At 56.3% G+C, this 14,704-nt stretch overlaps 1 protein-coding gene across 1 annotated transcript in view; it reads left to right on the top strand.

The window, feature by feature from the left end:
* Nucleotides 1–14,704, top strand: part of LINGO1 (leucine rich repeat and Ig domain containing 1) — a 184,592-nt gene that overhangs the window by 148,811 nt on the left and 21,077 nt on the right. The window lies entirely within an intron of this gene.

Here is a 14,704-nt window from a genome sequence, read left to right as displayed (position 1 = left end):
GAAATAGATGTCTCACTGTTCATCAGTTAGCAATGGTGGCACCAGTTTTCATAGAGAAGGGCCTCTCCCCTGGACTGTGCTCTTCTAGACTGACCCTTTCATCCCTGGCTCCCTAATATCTCCTGTCAGGTGCAGGACAGCCCGGGGGCATAACCAGGACCTGATCCGAGAGCCACCCTGCCCATCCCTGGACTCCCACCAGTGAAGCCCCTGACACTGCCCTTCCAGCCTCAGTGGGAGTGCCTGTAAACTAGGAAAGTGGACCAAAGAGCTCCAAGTCCCCCACCCCACACCCACCTATCCCTGAGCCCTCCCGCACCTCCATACTCGTTAGCTAGAGTGAACACCAGGCGCCCGTCCCAGCTCCACTGCTCACTTCGCCATGACCTTAGGCAAGCTCCTTAGCCTCCCCATGCCCGTTCCCTCCCCTGTAAAGTGAGGGTAGTCACAGAACCTTCCTCATAGGGCCATTGAGAGTATGAAATGAGTAAATGAGCCCAGAGAGAGGGAGCAGACACCAGGTGAGCCCTGGTGTCTGCTGACCCAGGGGAAAGACTTGATAGATATTAGACATTATTAATGTTTCCCAGGTTCTGTAGTGAGGGTCTGCCTCCTTTCTGGTCAGTTGAGAAGAGCCCACCCTCCCTGGCTATCAGCTAATCCTGTCCGGTCACTTCTGACTATCAAAGCTCCCATCCCTTCCTGGGGTGCTCCTGGGGACAGAGAAGCCCCAGGTTGTGGGGATGGAGATGAGAGAATAATCGGGGCAGACGATGGCAGGGGACAAGGTGGGTTTATGCTCTGCCACGTCTGCCCCCAGGAGAGAGGCTGGCTGGCCCCTGGTCTGTCCCTCCTGGAAGTGGGGGAAACCCCAGGTTCCTGCCTGTGTGTGCCCCACCTGCTTACAGACTTATGACCCATATTTGGGGTGCAGAGAGGAGGGGTGCAGAGAGGAGGGACTCACTTTGCTATGAGTCACAGCAGAGTCTCCTCCCTCTTCTCCCCTTCCCTGCCCCGTAGCCCTCTTGGTCGCCATGACAGGGGGGTGCTGGGAGGGAGAACTCCTGTGAGGACAAAACCAGAGGGTGCCAGAGTGGGTACCAAGTCCGGGCTGGGGAGGCGCCTCCATGTAGGTCCAGGTCCTCCACCCATTGCTGTGTGGCAGGGTGGGGTGGAGTCCCTTACAGGTCACATGTCTGGACCAGGCACATTTCCTTGACGTGCAGCTAAACACAGGCAGGGACAATCAGTGTCTTTACTGACTATTTTACAACTTTACTGGGCCTAGAAAGTGGGGCAGGGGTGTGGATGTATTTGCCCCTTGGCAGCTGGGTGTCTGTTCCATCACAGGCCACCAGGCTCATGCTGAAGTCCCTTCAATCACCCTTTTATCTCACCCACTCCCCAGCCTCTAAATGAGGCAGACACCATCCCTGCTTTGCAGATAGAGAATCCGAGGCCTGCTCATGCACTTGCTCATTCACAGGACTCACCCTGGGCTGCCCAGGCAGTGGAGGTGTCTAAGGGCACTTGGGATCTTATACCCCTGGGCTGTCCCCTTTGTGAGTAAGGCTACCTAATGTCCACCACAAAGGGAGAATTACCAGCAAGGCCTTGAGCTTTGCTCCTGTTTACACTTCAGTTCCCAGTGCACACGGCTAGCTTCAGGAAAGACCGCCAGCTCTTCTAAAGTGGGTCTGGAACCAGCTCTCTGGTGGGACCGGGAAGACGTGTGTGGGATGCAGAGTGCGGGCAGGTGCAGAACCAAGGCCCACGGAGGCAGCAGCCCTGCATTCACCAGTCAGAGACCCACTGGCCTAAGGATGGGAGGATGAACATAGTAGCCCTGAATTTGTTCACGATGCTTTCCACACTTCAGGCATTAGCTGGCATTTATCTTTAGCCATGAGGCATGCACGTACATCCCGCTCTACCTTCCGCAGGTTAAGTAAATGTGAGGACTCTGTTGCCAAGTTTAAGCATAGAAAGAGAGCTGGGCACTGGTCTGCTGAGTGGCCTGGGTAGCTCTTGGGAGAGAGGCAGTGATAAGGAGTGGGCCTCAGGACCATGCCTCTACCTTATCCCACCCACCCCACTGTGTGCCCTGGGGTCTTCTGCCCCAGCGTCTTGGGCTGTGATGTGTGGAGTCCCTGCAAGCTGGCTGGCCGGGGCTCCTTCCTCCCAATGCCCTCAGCCCCTGGTATGGGGAATGGGTGGGTACTACTCCCTGCGCTGCCCGTTCTGAGCGTGTATGTTTGGGAGGAGGGGTGTGTGGAAGTGCAGAGAGGGGTCCACAGCCTATGAGTCACTGGGAACTTCCTGAGAGCACACCAGGCCCTTCTCCCCACTCCTGATGAGCCACCACCACCGTGCAGGTATTTATGGCTGATTTTCACGCCCCAGCAGGTGGTGTGAACACACTGTGTCTGAGTGTAAACGCCCATGTTTTGATTTGAGAGTGTGGGGAGCCCTCCTATCGGCTGGGGCCTTCTAGATCTCTCCACCTCGGGCTGCCGGCCTGAGCCACATCGTTTATCCCATAGAGGAGAGCCCACCCAGGGGCCCTTTATCCAACCCTAAACCGCTTATCACCAGAGCCAGGCCTGGCTGCTGGTCCTGGCTCCACCGGTGCAACTTACCTCACCCCTCTTAGTCCCAGTTTTCTCGTCTGTGAAATGGGCACAGCAGCCATGTCTGTGTTTGCTGGAGGGATTGAGGGAGCCAGCCAGCGCTGTGTCCCTCAGGTTCCGAAGTGGCCAGTGAGAGGCCAGCCCGGGCTCAGCCTGCCCCTGGGCTTAGCTCTGCTCTGGGGCCCATTTCCTGTCATATTCCGGGTCCACGTCGTGGACTCTGTCTTGCTCTCCTGGTGTCGCTAGCACCTCCACCAATGCCATCCTTATTTCCCAGGTGACGGAAATACCACAGGCAGGTGGTGGGCTCAGAAGAAGCAGATAGATGCTCAAGCCTGTCTGGGGACCTCTGGAACCAGGGTACCCCTCCTCGGCCACCTCCCCTGCAGGCTTGGGGCAGCCATGTTGAGGGGGTTGTGCTTCCAGGATGTCCTGGGCAGAGAAGGGATAGAGAGAGAGGGCGCAGCCCGGGTACAGCTGTGGTTCCTCCAGCACAGCTGGGAAGCCCTGAATAGGGGCTTGGGTCTTTTGTCTGTGGACTGATGAAGGAGTTGAAGAAAAATTCTGCTCGGGACACCTACCCTGACACACATGAGAGACACCCCACACATGTTTAACATGACACATACCACAGAGCTCTACAACACAACACATACAACAGAGACACCATACACACATTTAGCACGACACATACCACAGAGATCTACAACACAACACAGCTACGTATCCTTCCTAAACTCCCCCAGAGTAGATACATTCGCAAAGCAGACACCGCTGCCCCAGCTGGACTCATGGCCACAAGGGCTGTCCCCTGTAGGGCTCATGAGTGCCGGGCCCTGCCCTGCGACTCTGATGGATTCTCCCATCGTGTCCTCACCACTCTTTGGAGCAGGTGCCACATTCAGGAATGAGGGCAGAGCAGGGAGGGAATTGACCAAGTGCTCTGCCCAGCAGAGTCCACATTTCAGGAAGTCCTTGAGCCATTGCACCCCACCCCCATTTCCCTGTTTACAGCTGTCACCCCCTGCCCCTTCCCATGCTGGAGCAGGATTCGGTGGGAATGAAAAATGTCCTCCCTGGAGGCAGCACCAGACTCTTGGGAAGGAAGTTTTCCCTTGGGTTTGCTGCCCCTGGGCCAGGGCTGTGGCTGCTACTCTCTGGGGGGTAAGCCCTGAACCATGGTGCTGGGGTGCCCACCTTCAGTACCCCCACCTCCATGCCCACCATGTGATGAGGGAGTTTGTCGGACACTTTGCCCATAACCAAAGGGATGGCATGACCAAGAATGGCAGGGAAGGGGGTGGCAGGCCAAGGAGCCAGGAGAGCCCCTACAGAAGCTCTGCAGGTCTGAGGCTCCCAGCTTTCCCTTCCGCTATCCAACCCCTGATGGCCCATGGGCCTCTTGGCCCCTCCCTGGAACCGGACTGTTGCTGTTGTCCCAGCAGCCCTTATGAAGGTCTGACCTAGACAGGGAGGGGAGAGGGCCCTTCCCACTGCGGACCTCCCTACCCTGAGGTTTGCTTCTGTCCTGAGTCCTGCCCCAGGGCCCTGGGTCTCCCCTGACCCCGTGGACAGCCCTGCTCTCCTGCCTGGTTCAGCCCACACAGCCGTCCTGCTCCCAGCACCATCCAGGGGACCTGAAAAACATCTCCATCTCCTTTCTGACCAGGCCACCCTGATTGATACTGTAAGTGCCAGCCCCGGCTGCCCCCACCCTGATAAGCGGGTGACAGACGGGCAGGTGTCCAGGGCACAGTGAGTTCTTGGGCAGGAAGAGAGCTCCTGGGAATGCCACACCACCACACCACAGTGGCTGTCAGAGAGTGCGCTGAGTGTGAGTCTTTGTCTCCTCCCAGGGCTAAGTCCAGTGGTGTGGGGAGAGGCACCAAGCCCAGGCTCCACAAGCTTCCTTGCTGACTCGCTGCATGGCCTCGGGCAGCTAAGGCACCTCTCTGTGCATCTGCAAAGAGGCCTCAGCGGGATAGACCAAGGCTGCACAAGTGAGATAAGGGGTACAGAGAGGACCCCTGGGAGAAGAGGCTCAAAGCATATTTGATAAGAATTTTGGGATTCCCTCTTTTCCTCTGGGAGAAGGGAACCACTTGCAGAAGTAATGCCTTGCTGGGGGATTTCAGGACCTGGAGAGGCGCCTGTCTGCTGCCCAAACCCAAGTGGCAGTCCCAGCCTTGCTCCCTGTGAGGTATGGAGCAGATTATGGGGGCTCTGAAGGGCTTCCTAGGGCCAGGTTGGGTCCAGACTGCCCTCCTTGCCTTCATATGGCCCTTGGCAGAGCTGAGCACTCCATGAGCACCTAAGTATCCAAATTAGGCTGCCTGAAAGGGAACATCTCAGAGAGACCCCCGGCCTGAGGGAAAGTGGGCTTCCAAGCTCTTCACATAGAGGAGCCAAAATGCCAACCTTCCCAGCTGCTCTTTCTATCCTCCTTCCTCCCTCTCCCCACACCATGGGGCCTCTCCCTGTTGGCAGCTCTGACTCCGGAGGCCTGCCTCTGTTTCCCTTCTCCACTCCCTGAGGGTGGGGGTGCCCCGTGCATGGTGAAGCCTAGGATGAACCAAGCCCTGGCAACTGGACACCTTCCCCCTCTGCAGCTGTCTCCCTCCCACTGCTGTCCTGGACTCAGGTCTTAATGGAGCATAAACAGCCAGGCAGAGGGAAGCCTCATTAGGCCTGATCTAATTAGGAATCCCTGAGATGGGGGTGGAAGGCGGAGGTGGAGGAGCGCCCCATTCATGAGGGCTTACTGTCCACAAGAAATGTCACATGCATATGCTTTAGAACCCTTTCCACAACCCTCCAAGATAGGCATGAGTATCCCCAGGTGGCATGAATGGAAAGTGGCTCAGAGAGGGCAGGTGACTTGCCCGAGACCCCTCCGCCAACAGGTGGCTTCCCTGGGATGTGCACCCTGAGTGTCCGACCCCAGTGTCTAGTACTTCCCAGCATCCCAGCTGGCCTCAACCTATCAGGCTTGGCAGAACCTCTGACATCCTCTGTCGCAGGTTTGTCCAGCTGCTATTTGAACCCACAGTGCTGGGACAGTCACAGCCCCGTTTCTGGCTCTCTGTGTCTCTGGGCCTCCTCTCTCTCCCAGCACCACCTGACTCCACAGTGGGTCAAGAAGGTGGGAGACGGGGTGTGGGGCCAGCCAGGCTCTCAGCCTCCTACCACGCCCACCACTCATCTGTCTCCTTCTGTAATCAGGGAGGGTGTAGGGGGAGCCCATGCAGTGCCAAGAGGCCGGCCGCCCCTTCGTTAGTCTTAGCTAACAAGCTGTTTATGGGTGCGACATGACACCTGCTTTCTTCTTTATAACTTCAATAATTTATAGGCATATTAGCGGCCAAGCAGCCGCCCTGGGTCCCAGCCAGACGGGCCGGGGCGATGCAGCCGGGTGCCTCTGCCGATATTTACTCTCTCCCACCATCAATTATTAAGGAACCCTCCTTTGTTTTTGCACATAATTACATGCACCGTTATGGTTCAGACTCCCCTGCTCTTAATCTCTCTGGAGAGGGGCCCAGCCTGCCCAATAGGGCTGAGATGGCGTGGGGACCCATCGGCTGGAGAAGGCAGGCAGCCACCCTACCTGGGCGAGAGGTGGTGGCAGCCTCAGCTCTGCACCCTGCTCTCAGCTGAGCTGGTACCTCCTTGGCCAACAGCAGCCTTCCTCAGGGCTGGCTGTCTCTCCTTCCTCTCCATCCCAGGGCCCAGCCTTTGCACCTGCTGTTCTGCCTGGAGCACCAGCCTCCACCTTCTGTGTACCTGACTGATCCCGACTCACCCTTTGGTTTCAGCTCAGCCATTGCTTCCTCCTGGATGTCTGTCCTGTCTGCTGTGTGTGTGCAGCCTCACCCCCACTTCTCCCACCTCAGCCTGGATCACACTAGGTTGAGTCTTGCCTGCCAGACCATGGGCTTTGGAGCCCAGAGAAAACCGTGGCAAATGTTTGGCATTTGATGAATTAATTAATTAATTAATTAGGAGATGGATGGATGCCTCCACCTGTCTTACCATCAGTGAGCCCACTGAAGCGTTTGCCTTCACCCTCCTCCTCCAGGAAGCCTCTCCTGTTTGCTCCACCTCCTCCAGACTCCTCCAGACTCTCCTGGTCTGTGCTGAGATCCCCCAGTGGGCACCAAGGCCTGGTCTCTCCATCTGTGTCCCCAACACCAAACAGAGGACAGGTCAGAATGGAGGGAGGGCACATCCTGGCAATCTCAGCTGTCAGTGTGACCTGGAGAAGTTGCTCACCCTCCCTGATCCTGTTTCCTCACTGCTAAATGAGGATAATAATAGTCCCTACTTTACAGGGTGTGATTGAGGCTTATATGAGATAATATGTAAAAGCACCTAGTATGTGGCCTAGCATGCCAGAGGTGTTCAAGTAATATCCTTAACCTCACCTATTGTCTGTCTGTGAATTGAGCCCATGTGAAAACAAACCATACTGAATTATGTTGGATTGAATTGTCTTATATACACCTTCTCTTGTCCACACTTCTTTGTTTTTAGTCTCCCCTGCCATGTAGCTGGCACCAGGCTTGGCTCACAGGGTCTCTGCAAATATTCCAGGTTGATTAATCAAGACTTTGCAAGTCTCTCAAGCCACACCTATCAAGAGAAAGGAGTGAGTGTCTCCCAAGCCACAGAAGAATAAACTGAGCCCAGGGAGATAATGTGGACTCCTCCAAGTTAATGACAGAGTGAGGAACCAGGCCCTGGCTTCCCACTAGACTGGAAAGCCCAGGAATATCTCCCTGGATTCTGTGTGCCTCAGTTTCCTCCCATAAGAAGAGATAATAATAGAAGGGAGCCCATAGCATTGCTGAGAGGATTGAGTGGGTTGCTGAGTGAGTGGAAAACACACTTAGAACCACTGTGCTGCTCATGGTGTGGGGTTCGAAGTGTGGGGATCAGGATAGACCTGACTGCCACCTCCCCTTCTCTCTCCCTTGAGGTGACAGTCCTCTGGAATTGGTGTTAATCACTGTCCTGCATGTTTTAATTCTTTTCCTGTATTTGTAGGTATCCATGTTCAGTTTATAGCGTTTGGGGCTTGTTTTTAAACTTGAGATAAATGGTATACCTTGTACATATGTTTTTTTCCTCCACATCGTGTTTATGAGATCACCTATGCTGATGCAAGTAACTCCAGCATAGCTGTTTTAATTGCTGCATAGTATTCCATTGTGCGAATGTACCACGTTCTGTACATTCCTTTTCCTGATGATGGGCACTTAGGCCCATCCTGTTTTTCGCTATAACAAACAATCCTGCCATGAGCGCTCCTCTGCTTGCCTTCTTGTGCTCATACTTTAGGGAATTGCTGGGTCGTAGGGTGTGCATCTTTTCACCTTTACTGAATAACCACCAAGTTGCCGTGCCATTCCTTGCCCCCCTTGAGAGCAGACACTTCGCCTGCCTTATCTCAATACCCTCGCCACACTGGGAGAAAGGAGTTATTATACCCATTTTACAGATAGAGCATGGGTTTAGTTATCTATTGCTGCATAACAAATCACTCCAAAACTTAGCTTAAAACAGCAAATATTTATTACCTCCCAGTTTCAGTAAGTTGGGAATCCAGGTGAGGCTTAGCTGGGTACCTCTAGCTGAGGGTCTCTCACAAGGCTCCCATCTAGACATTAGCCGGAGCTCCAGTCGTCTCAACGCTCAACTCAAAGAGGAGCTGTTTCCAAGCTTACCTGAGTGGCTATTGGAAGGCCCCAGGGCCTCATGGGGGGTTGACTAGAGACATCAGTTCCTTTCCATGTGGGCTTCTCATAACATGGCAACTGGCCCTCCTCACGGCAAAAAGCAAGTGATCAAGAAAAGGTACCTAAGATGGAAACCACAGTTGTTTTGTAATCTAATCTCACAAGTGACATTGCGTCACTTCTGCTGTATTCTATTCATTAAAAGTGGGTCCATTGATCCAGCCCACACTCAAGGGGAGGGGATTACACAAGTAGGGCAGGGACCACTGGGAGTGGGCTTAGGGGCTGCCTATCACTGGGCAACTGAGACTCAGAGAGGTAAAGTGACTTGCCTAGGGTCACACAGGAGTCAGAGACAGAGTCAGAACTGGAACCTAAGACTGCCTGCCCTGACACTGGGCACCTTTCGAGCCACTATGCTGTCTTTGACTTAATAACAGGCTCCGACTTAAGTTAATAAACAAGTCTCCTGCACAACAGAACTTAAGGCAAGCGCTTAATGAATGGATTGCTAATAGCACTGCCTGTTTGCACACATTAGCTCAAATTCCCCCTGACATGATCCATAGGGACAGCCGAGCCAGGCTCTCAGAAGGAACCTCTCTGCCAAGCACAGAACCCGAGTTCCCGTGGAGCCAGGGAGTGATCTCTTTACATTTTCTATTTGTTTTTTTTGTTTTTGCTCCTAATTTAATTTTTTTAATGGAGTGCACACTTCCTTGACTTCTTAAGAACAGCTAACTGCATCCTAACTCAAGGTCAGGAACACTGGGTGTTTTCCTGGAGGGACTTCAGCGGGCAGTGCTGAGGGACACTTCACTGACTGGCCCCAGACCAATTTCTTGCTTCTCAGCCACTGTAGATACAGCAGCCAGGCCACCCCGTGCAGAAGGGCTTAAGTTAATAAACTTAAGTGCAGAAGGGCTGTGGAAGCACTGAGTGGGGGCCAGGCCCAGACCTCATTTCCCTGCCAGGGCGTCTGTCATGAGTCCTCCAAGAGCCTTTGGGCCTCTGCCGATTCCCGGTGAGATTCCCAGTAGGGGAGGCTGCTGACTACGTTACTTCTAGACAAGTGACATGTTACTGGTGCTGAAACATTTCCACGGAGGCATGGGTGGCCAAAGCCCCAAGGTGAGAGGGAGTAAGAAGTGTGGATTCAAGAGTATCCCTGCCCCCATGCCCTGGCCCTCCTCTCTAGGGGAATCCTACTGGGCCTTCCTGATTAAGAGACTTCAGTCAGGTGTAATTTACAGACATCAGACCCTCTGGAATCAGGGCTCTGGGCTGGCTGTGGAAGCTGGAGGAGGCAAGATCAATCCATGCCCTCAGGGTGTTCCTGATTCTCAGGGGACAGAGAATGTGGTCCAGATGTCTCCGAGTCAGAATGCTGAAAGGGACCTTAGGATACAGTCCTGACTTTACAGAGGAGGGGTCAGGAAGCAGCCAGTGACCATGACAGTCAGTATGATCACCTAAAAATACCTGTGTTTATCAGGCTCCTACTACATCGGCATCAGGTAGATACCAGCCACACATTAAGTCATGAGACCCTCACACCACCCCATGAAACTGACATTATCTCACAGAGGAGGAAACTGAGACTCAGGAAGGTGCCCAGGGACACATAGCCCCACCTGAGGGGAAGGTGAGGTTCTCAGAGCAGGTTTTTGGAAGGAGGGGGACACACAGGGACTTGAATTGGAAGGGGAGAGGGTTTTAGGGGCTGAGAAAGGTGTCGATGACAAGACAAGCATGAAGTAAATGCCAGGGAAGAGGATGGGCCTCCCACACCCTTGCCCTTGAGTCTTGGCCTCAGCCTACACCCACCATGGATGCTCTTTGGGAACCTGCATATCTCCACACCAACTTGAGCCAGCCACTGTGGGAAGAGGACCCCTCCAGGTGAGCCCCTGTGCCTTCCCCATGTTGGATGCCCCATGCAGGATGTGGAGGATCCAGACTTGGGCAGCAGTGGATGAAGGACTTTCCTTTAAGATACCCAGGCCTGACCCTTTGTGACATGCTTACATGGGAAGCTGGTGTCCTTAAGTCCCCTCTGACTCTCGAGGAGGGGGTCAGGAGGGGACAGGAAGGTTCTATACCTGGCCACATCTCCAGGACCACCTCCAAGAAGGGACTGTCCCGCTAGCCCCTTCAGGTGTTTCCATCCCTGGCTGGCCTCCACAGTGCACCAGCACAGGGTCTGACCTATGGATTTTCTGCCACTTCTCAATCCACTTCACTCTAGCCTAGTACTTCATTACACAGCCGCCCCAGCAACCCCGGCATGGAGGGCTGTGGGTCTCTGTGGTGGCTTCTGGAGGCTACATGGCCCCCAGCTTCTGGGCTTCAGCCTTTTAGGGGCTCAGGGTCATCCAAGGAGTCCTGAACTTAGAGACCCCCTAGGGCAACCCCTCATTGCATAGCTGGGGAAACTTTGGCCCAGGGAGGGGCTGTGATCCCCTCAAGGTCATACAGCAAGTTAACAAGTTAACTTGTGGCATAAAGTAGAACGCGGGGTCCACCTAAGCACCCAGCTCCACAGGGCCCACCAGCTGGATGTTGGTTCCACCTCACTCCCCCAGCCCTGCTCCATGCCCAATGCCAGCTGCCCAGCCCCCACTCGCCACCCAGGCTCCTGGTCTCTGTTTTTCTTGCTAATTAGAGGCCTCAGCAATGACTCTGCTGTCCCAGCCATTTTAGAGCCGTCATTAATTTCAAGTGCCTTCAGAAATAATCATCATCGTAAAACCCTGTGAGCTGCTGGGATGCCAGTGGATAGGACCAGCATAGAGCAGGCATGTAGGCAGGCCTGTGTGTGCCACCCTCTCCTTTATGTGCCTGGGGGACCCTTGGTCCTCACCCCAGCTCCGCCGCCTGCTTCTCAGCCTCTTTGTGAGAGGAGAGCAGGACTAACATCAGATACACACGGAGCTTCAAAGCCCAGCTGTAACCCATGCACAGAGTGAACCTGAGCAAGTCACCAGCCCTCCCAGAACCTCGGTCTTCTCATTTGTACAGTAGGGACAGCAATGCCAATCTTGCAGAGAGACGAAGATGTGAAGTGTGGCTGAGTCTGGCTTATAGTAAGGGCTGAATACATGTTGGAGGGCCTTACCCCCTCCTCCTGTGTTCCCCGGCAAACCCATTCCAGCTTCTCCACTTTGCAGTGAGCAGTCAGTCTGGCTCCTTCCAGCCACCGGCTCCTGCTTTATTGGGACTTGCTGAGTTCTCAGCCTGCAGCCAGGGTCTGCTGTGTGCCCACCTATGAGACACGCAGTCTCAAACCTGCTCTTGGGAGCTCCTAGTGTAAGGATAGAGGGAAAAGACTGGGGCCCTGCCTCTAAGGTCATTTCAGTCTGGGGAGAGGAGGCAGGAATAGAAGAGATGGGTCTTGGTTAGGTTTTAAAGCACAGGTAGAAATCAGGGAAAAGGCATGGCACGAGTGGTCCAGCGGCCTGGGGTGAGGGGGAACATTCTTCAGCTGTAGCTCCTGGACATGATCCCCTGGTTGTGCCAGAGAAGACTTGGACTGGGCCATTCCGCTGTGTCACATTCTCCATGGCCCTGGGACCCCTGAGAGGACTCTGCTGGGAACCACCCCACCAGACAGGAGAGGAGAGATTCCTCTTCCACAGCTCATGCAGAGGTGACTGGTGGGGACCCAGTGACAAACCCCCTTTTCCTGGAGTCTTTAGGTGACAAGGGGCCCATACTCTCACCAGGCCCAAGCTAGACCCTCAAAAAGCCCTCTCCTCCAGGTTGTTCCCCCAAAGCTCCCCATCGTTTCCATTGGAATAAAACGGAGAGCTGGGAGGGGTCATGTCTTTTGGAGACAAAGGGAAGGGGTAATGGCTTGGATGCCATTGACAGTGGAGAACCGAGGCCAAGGGGCCCTTCCTCCCAGACACAGCTCTGTGGTCATCCCTGCTGCCTCCGAAGCGCGGAGGGATCATTGAGGGCGCCAGAATACCCCAACCCAGGACCCCAGAATACTGCAACCCAGGACCCCAGCTTCCTCTGGTAGCACCTGGGGCTTGGGGGGTGGAAGGACTGGTTTCTCCCCCATTTCTCCGGCGAGATCACTGAGGCAGGGAGCAGGTGAGTCGGGGGCGGAGAGATGTGGTGGCCGCGCCTTGCGTGCGTCAGTCACCGCACCAGGAATAGCCCTCGCCCCCGCCCCCGCCCCCCAGCGGGACTGCGCGCCCGCCGGGTGCCTGGCGGAGCCTTTACGCAGGAGCCAGCGAGCGTCTATTCCTGTCGGGCTGGTGGGAGGAGGCGGCGCGGGAGGGCGGGAGCGCACGGGTAGCTCACAAACAGCCGGGGTGGGGGGGGCTGGGGAGTCTGGAGAGGGGTCCAGGCAGCGCGGAGTTGAGGGACCGGGGAGCCGCCTGCGCTGGGCCCTGAGAGGGAGGGGGACTCCTGTGCTTCCCTCCCCGCTTCCCCTCCCACCTATAAGTCCTTCTGCCGAGCCTGCCCCCTGCTGGTCCACTCAGCCCCAGAAGGCGAATCCAATTCCCTTTCCGTGCCTTGCTGTCTGTGTGTGCCTTGCTGGCTGTGTGACCATGGGCAGAGCCTGGAACCTCACTGGGCCTGGGTTTTCCTCCCTCTGTCACAGGGGAACAATAGTGCCTCCCCCAGAGCTGCTGGAGGGTGAACATACAGTTCACACTTGAGCATATCATGGACACCTGCTAGGAGGGGGCTCTAGCTAGGCCTAGGATGAGGATGGGAGACAGGAGAAAGTGCTCCAGACAGTACTGTCCAGAGCAACGGTGTGCCAAAGAGACTGAGAAGTACCCAGAAATGGTGCAGCTGGAACAGAAGGTCTGTGCAAGTCTTTGGGCTGTGCTTGAGGCAGAACAGCGAAGAAACAAGGTGCTGTTGGGGGTGGGGAGAGGTCCCTCCGTGGCAGCCAGGCATCTCTGCAATGATGTCGGGCAGGGGGTGTCACTGGAAGTGGGATTCCAGGGTCTGCCCCAGAATCGGAGAGGCTTTAGGCTAGATCCCCTCCCCCAGCCTCAGCTGCCCCTGTGGACTCAAGCTATTAGGATTATTCATGTGCTAATGGGTTGTTCCCAGCAGTGGAGAAGGGATGCCTGTGCCGGGTGGTGTCAGCATGGATGCTTATTCTAATAAAACTGGCTTGGTGTTAAAGGGCGTCTGACTTCAAGGAGATGGAGAGGGTAGTACAGGGAAAAAAGGTGAGGTCCTGAGAGTGGTAACCTACTCTGCAGGCTTTGCCAAGACATCCCTGCTGGCCTAGTTTCTGTATCTGAGTTTCAGGGAGGATCTGGATCTCCGAGGAGAGGTCCCATTCCTTGGGCCCATCTGAAGTTGTGGCCCCAGCCGAGGATCCCCGGGACCGTTCCGGGAGGAGGGAACAGTCAAGCCCAGACGGAGGCTCTGCGCTGCCCTCTGCTGGCCGCTGGGTGCAGGGTCTCCGGACGGAGCCGGTCAGAGAGGCCTGCCGCCCTCTGCTGGGCAGGAAGCCAGGCTGGGCGGGGACCCTGGGCGCGAGGAGGTACGCGAGACCCCGCTCCTGGGTAGAGCGGCCGGGCCAGCGCGGCTTCCTCACCGTCCCCTGGAGCTTCCCATTCTGACTGACTCGCCCTCCCGCGCCAGGATGTGGATCCTCCAGGGTCACTGACTTTCCGAGAGGAGGGGACAGGGCCAGGACGGGGGCTCCCGGTCGGCCTCCTATGCTGTCCTCCAAACAACCCTGTTCGGGTGGGGAGCCCTGTCCGTCCTCGTGCGTGTGTTCGTCCACAGCCCAGTTAACACGTGTAAACACACTCGCGCGCTCACATGCACACGCATGTGGCCACACAAAATCACACACAACGGTGTGCGCGCATACACCCAGGGAGGACCACACGCCGGACTCCCACGCTGGACTCCCAGAGACCCGGCTGGCCCGGGACTCGCCCGGAGCCCCGAACCCGGAGGGGCGCGGCCGTGTGCAGAGCTGGAGCGCCTGGCTGGTGCGCCCCTCGCCTGCGCCCCCCTGCCTGTTTCGCTGCCCTAAACGTGCAGGGCAGCGGCTGGGGCGCCCCTCGCTCCCCGCCCCCTCCGCTGAAAGGAGACGAGTCACCCCCCAACCACCACCACCAGGTTTTGCGGCCGCGCCTTCTCCTCCCCCGCCCGGCTCCCGCCGCTCGCTCGCTCCCTCCTCCCTCGGTCCCTCCTCCCTCCCTGGCTCGCTCCTAGCGCTCCCTCCCCGCGCCGCTGCAGCGCGCGGAGCCCTAGCAGGAGCCGGCGCGGGAGCCGGAGCGGGCGGCGGACGACAGCGCAGGCGGCGGCGGCGGCGGTGGGTCCCGGTCCTGGCCCCGGAGG

Source organism: Rhinopithecus bieti, unplaced genomic scaffold, assembly GCF_001698545.2.
Source record: "Rhinopithecus bieti isolate Rb0 unplaced genomic scaffold, ASM169854v2 scaffold_662, whole genome shotgun sequence".
Taxonomy (NCBI): domain Eukaryota; kingdom Metazoa; phylum Chordata; class Mammalia; order Primates; family Cercopithecidae; genus Rhinopithecus; species Rhinopithecus bieti.
The sequence above is the reverse complement of the archived record's forward strand: the minus strand, read 5'-3'. Positions and strand labels throughout refer to the sequence as shown.